The sequence below is a fragment of the Lagenorhynchus albirostris genome, chromosome X, assembly GCF_949774975.1.
Source record: "Lagenorhynchus albirostris chromosome X, mLagAlb1.1, whole genome shotgun sequence".
Taxonomy (NCBI): domain Eukaryota; kingdom Metazoa; phylum Chordata; class Mammalia; order Artiodactyla; family Delphinidae; genus Lagenorhynchus; species Lagenorhynchus albirostris.
In genome coordinates this window covers 114,157,696-114,163,695 of record NC_083116.1, presented here as the reverse complement: position 1 = coordinate 114,163,695, position 6,000 = coordinate 114,157,696, and the positions used below count along the sequence as shown (strand labels likewise).

Below are 6,000 nucleotides of genomic sequence, written 5' to 3'. Positions count from 1 at the left end.
TTGAACCTTTCCACATCTTATCTCGGAGGGGGGACCCTAATTCTAGGTCATCCCAAGAGTGTAGGAGAGGGAGTGTCACAGGATGGCACAGTCACATCCCACTCCTTCTAGGGACCATAACAGGAGGCTTTGTGTAAATCCTCTAACTGCTCTAGTTCAAAATGAGCGATACATTTGGGTAATTATCATCCCCCTTTGCCCTGGGCCTCACTTTAAAAATTCTGCTGTGTCATTCAGCTACTCGGGAAGTAACCTTGGAAGCAAAGCTAATTACCCTCCAATCTGTGCTCTAGAAATGTAAAGATCTTAAAAAGTGAGTGGTTGAGACGATTCTGGAGAGCCTTACTTGTTCCAGATGGCTTCTGCTCCAGAGGGAGAAGCTTTTCAAGTGTCCCGCAGTCCTGGACCCTGTGGGGCCTTCTCCTTTCACTCGGGCCTCAAGCACAGAACACAAAATGCTGTCCCGGGGAAGGGAGAGACGCAAGGGGATGTTCTAGGTGAAGGTGCCGTGTTCCCCCCAGCACTCCCTGGGGAGCCTGCGCAAGGCGGGCAGCCAGCTGAGGTGGGTGGAAGGACTGTACTTTGCCCTCAAACATCCTCCCCTGTCAGCAGAGTCGCTGGTAGTTGGACCCTTTATAGCACGTGCACTAAAAACGCCATTGTACCTGTGCTTGCTTTTAATTACTCAAACCAGTGTTGTTTGTAGTTTTTTGTCTCTCTCTCCTAACAAAACTTCAACTACTTGTACCTTGTTCTGCCCCCACGGAAAAGCTGCATAATAATCAGTTGTTTACAAGCCTGTAAGGTAAATAATCACACTGCTTCAGTGTGATGTATGAGTTTTTAAAGAGGCATTTAGCATGACGTGTGAATTTTTAAAATTATAACTTCATTGAAAATAAAATCTGTCTTTCCCTAGATTATATGTACTGTCCAATGACTGATAGACTATGGAACTTGCTAAATCCCATAGAGTGAATTTGAGTCTTAACAAAATAAAATACATATTAAGTGAAAAACTTTAAAAAAATACATTGAATTTGTCTAACGACTCTGGTCTTTATGCTGCAAATTTGACTTGGGAGACAGACTGCATTAAAATATGAAGATGGTTTTTATAACATGAAACCAGAATTTAATTTTGAAACTGAACATGGATCATTTATATATAAACAAAAGGAACACTGGGGCAAATTTTGTAACCCTACCCAACTACCCTAATTAGGAAGGAGTGGAATGGCCTGAGGCAACACATCACCATATTACTTAGGATCTGTTCTGTTGACAGATGATGATCTGGTATATTTTGTTCTGCTTGATATTCCCCGCCCTGTATGTCTACAGTAGATTTAGATCATCAGGCTAAGCCACAGCCCAGCGAGGTGCCTGGGACCCACGACCAGGTGGGCGCCCCTTCACAAAACCTAAGCTCATCGGGCACCGCCTTAATCTGCAGCCAGTCACGTGTGTGCAATAATAGCCCTGCTTCTGGAAACCTATCTCTACGAAACAGAAAAGCTAAAGACTAATTTGTGCTTGGGATGTTTGAAAGCACATCTGGTTTTCTTGTAATGGCAGGCAGTGAAGTGAGGAAAAAAGTCATGGTGTTGGGGTGTCTGCCTACCAAGTGGGTGATACACTTGTCTCTAAAACGGTGTGATCTCGAGAACCTGGTCCCTCAAATCTTCGTATGGTGAAGTTACAGGGACATCTGGGAAGATCAGCAGACTCTAGCGTGGCATGGCTAATTCTTCTTGGCTTGTGATTGTTTCATAGAGACTCTCCATCTTAGCACCAGTAGACACACTTCTTCTTTCTTTGGATAGCTAAGGTATGAGCTGCCCCTCGCTTTCATTCTGACGTCTCAGCTTTACTTTATTGTGCCTTATAATGGACTCTACTCCATCTGGCCAAAGGGAATTTCTGAGCGTCTATGGAAGTAAAATGCACTCACCATAAAAGCTGTCCCTGAAGGAGGAATGTCAGTGATGCCCAGTTCCTCAGGCATTACTTAACTTCATTTGCAATGATAAGTCAGCCATAGCTTTACCTGTGGTCCCCAGTAATTCAGAATGAGAAGCCCCCACTTAGGCAATGTGGAGTTTGGTTGGCGCTTACATCTCATTTCTATCCATGTGAGGGAATATGTAGCTATCTGAAGATATGAAAATTAATGTAGTCTAGATTCACATTTTACATTTACTCAAATATTTATTTGAACTCATAAAAAGTTTATTGACATAATTTAGAAGATGAAGAACTAAAATACATTCCAAATATTGACCAAAATAGTGTGGGAAGTCGCTCAGAGAACTTTCAATCAAAATCATTGCTATGCATATTGCCATATCCTTCTCCATAGAATCATATCCCTCCTCAAAACCACACCCTCCCAAGTGGTGAATTCTTGAGCTGATTTGCTCTGCAAGCTGCCGAACGTGAAGATAAAGTAAGTAGTGCAGCCAGCTAGAAGGAAGAGATATAAATGTACAACCAGGACGTTTCTGCTAGAGTCTTAGGCATTCGGGAGGTACGTAATCTTCATACAAATATATAAAACTTTTCAGTGAGCTATTTTCATTTGAATCCATTCTCTTACTCTTCAGTTCTTCACATCAAGCCTGCAAAGGAAAAAGCAAAGGAACCGTTAGTTGAGTTTCCATGAGGTACTTTTAGGGACAGCTTGTAAATCAATATGATAGGTACAAGTCAAAATTGAAGGCCTCATTTTCACTTGAAAACTTCATTTCTCGATTCCATGAAGGTAAAGTGAACTATGAGTAGAAGGTGTGACCATCAACTCTGGCTCTAGTGATCTGAGTAATTCTAAACTAAAGGAGGATGGCTTCCTTCTGAAGGATTAGACTATAATGCCGACCTTATGATTATGACTTGCAAGACCTTTGGTGCCTTGGTAAATTTGCATTCATGGCTCCCATCCTCCACCCCTCCCTAGAGCCACCCCCATGGCCATGTAACTTTTTAGTTTCCTACCATCATGAGTAGGGTAGGATTCCTCATGCCTGAGGTTAGCCATGTGACTTGCTTTGGCCAACAGGATGAGGTAGAAGTGATGGTGTGTCAGTTCTGAGCCTGAGCCTTAAGAGGGATCACGTGTTTGGGTTTTCCCTCCTCCACGTCTGCCATTGCCACAAGTAGGGTATGCCCAGGCTTGCCTGTGGGTTCCTGGAGAAGGACGGGCAGCATGTGGAACAGAGCCCCCAGCTGACACCGATACGTTAGTGAGCCCAGCCTAGATCAGCTAAGCCACAAACACATGAGCCAGAGTAATAAATGCTTTTGTTTTAGGGCATTGGATTTGGCGATGGTTGGTTATTGCAGCCATAGCTAATTGATACGGTGCCATTTCTTTTAAAGGCTCTTGCAGTGCCGAGATGGTTGAACATTATTCACCCATTTGTTTTCCATTATTCTTTGCTGCCTTTTCTTGCATGCTTTACTTATGTGGATGGGCTGAATCTTTTCTAAGAAATAGAATGCTTACTTTTTTTTAGCACCAATGGCTGTAGAAACAAAACTCCACAGACAAGGATCCCCCCACCCCCGCTGCGGCAGTCGCTATGACTTGGCTCTCTCCATATCCATTCACAATCCCCTTCGCCCTTGCTTTTCTCTACTCCAAAGGCTGGTAGCCAAATACTCTCTTTCCCAGTCTCTCTCATGGCTTGGGACAGCCATGTGACGCAGTTGTGGCCACTGAGCCCCGAGGAGAATTCTGCAGCAGAGGTCTTTCAGAAAGTTTTGCTTTCCTGTGTATTTCTTTAGAGTTTACAAAGCCTGTTGCACCACTTAACAGTTATATAGCATTGCTGTGATGCAGGTTGTATTATACTCATTGTTGAGATGAAACACCTAGAGGTTCAAAGAGCCAAGTGAGTAGCCCAAAGTCTCATAGCTGGTAAAGAGAAAAGCTGGGATTTGAATTCCTGTGTCCTGACTGTAGGGCTCCTTCCACTCCACTAACGGGAAGGTTTGGATGGTTTTTGAACTGGAGGGGAAGGTAGGAAGGCATCATTGACTGCAGAACTGAAAATGTTACCAACAGCCGTCAGCACTGGCTCACGTATTTTTTCTAGCATTTATTTCTCTTTGTTAGAAACTCAATTTTTAGTCCAGGTCATTCACCAGGAAGAAGCAAGATACCATCTCCTTCCCAGCCCAGGATTTCCTGGCTGAAATGTACTTTGTTGACCAGCAGCTTCCCAGCGTCACCAGGGCGCCCGCCTCCCCATGCCAGTCTGTTTCTCCCTCGCGCAACCTGAACCGAGTTTGTTGGACACTCACTGCTTGTGTAACGTGATTCAAGCCTTCAGGCCACTCCCTCTTGCCTGATAACTTTAGACTAAAATCCTCCCCTCCCCCCATGGCTCTCCACATCATAGGCTGCGGTGTAATTAGTTGCCTATATGCATCCTCTCTCCCGGCTCATCTCTTTCCCGCCATAGCTGTCCTGCCTCTAGGCCGTGACCTTCTGAAGGGTATGAACATGCCCTATTCGTTTTTGCATCCCATTTCCTATCATGGCACCTGACACAAAGCGGGAGCCTAGGGATTGGTGAGGTGGAGTGCTGGAGGGGTGAGAGCAGGACAAGAAGTGGGATCGGAGTGCTGGTGAGGTAGCAGGAGTGGGCGAGGAACCGAAGATGCAGGAAACCGGCAGTGTTGATGAGCTGTGCTGCGTCCCCACTGTGCTGTTACACCTGTCCTAGGCCCCAGTCGTAGCCCCATCATGGCCAGCGTGTGCCCAAGCCATTTTACTGCTGTGGTCACTGTGCTGGGTGACATATGGCCGGTCTGTCTGGCCGAGTGAGAGGCCCAGCACAAGCTGCCCTTGAAACCGAGACATTCCTTGGGCTTCTCTGAGCAGCATGGAAGGGGTGATGATTCATAGTAAATTGTCACTGAAGCCTGTTCTGTGAGGTGGCATTTCTCTCCAAGAAGTGTCCAGACTGTGAAGCCTCATCTGCAACCAGAAATGGGAACCATTTCTATGACAGGCTTGATATGGACTTTGACCCCCACACATCTGTCTCACATCGGTGGAATTATAGCTATACTGAGAAAGAGGATGAGCCATTTGCAGTGACCCTCCAGTGACTGTTTAAAAACCCTAAGATGCCCCTCATGACCGGCTTCGGCTTGTGGACCTCTCTGACTTTAAGACAGTTTTGGAAACATAAGGAAACCTTGATGCAGTTTGCCCAGACCACCATGGCCACTGCGATCACCATATTATTTAGGAAAAGCAAATGCACAATTCTTTATGCAGTACTAGCCCCAGGGGAACTGTGCTTCATATGGGGATGGAGGAACCACTGACTTTACACAGTGACCTCATTTAATCTACAGAGTGAGCCCTGGTCTTCCTTGTAGAAGGAACTGGGCAGGAGGCAGCTGATAGAACAAAGGAGTCACTGCAGTTGTTCTGCAGACCACCCTTCCCTCCCCCAGCTTCCCCTCTCCCTCCCGGATCCCAGGAGAATTTGAGAGGGCCCAGCAGCCCTGGACACAGGACACTGCTGATGGCCAAGGTCACAGATGGTCCTTCCAGGAGTGCAAGGCCCCAAGAGGACCAGAGTCTCCGTCCTTGGCCTGGTGGGACTCCGGGTGTTCTCAGAACGCCTTTATGTTACCTGAATACCAGAATCCAGGAATTCAGAGACCTGGGTGAGGGCTCAAATTTAAAAACGGGAACAATGGGAAGGGATCCAGAGCTAAAATTGCCCCTGCTGTAAAGCACACTTGTTTGTCGGGGTGCTGGAATGCAAGTGTGTTGGGCGGTGTCCCAGGCCACACTGCTTTGCTGCCTAGACAACAGCTGTCAGCTATTCTCCTGTGTCCTGTTCTCCTGTCGGGGACATTGGTGAGAATGATGCAGAATGCGAGGCCCCCTGTGGAAAAGTCACTCTCCAGCTACCGCACACCCCTTTTGTACCCAAAGCAAAAAAGTTTACATTGGGAAAGGCACACCTTGGCTGG

General features: G+C 46.3%; 1 protein-coding gene across 1 annotated transcript in view; it reads right to left on the bottom strand.

The window, feature by feature from the left end:
- Positions 1-2,191: 2,191 nt before the first annotated feature.
- SMPX (small muscle protein X-linked) overlaps positions 2,192-6,000 on the bottom strand; it is a 52,470-nt gene continuing 48,661 nt past the window's right edge. The window contains exon 5 of the mRNA XM_060137025.1: positions 2,192-2,621. The gene's annotated coding sequence lies outside the window, so the exon portion shown is untranslated. The remainder of the gene's footprint in view (positions 2,622-6,000) is intronic.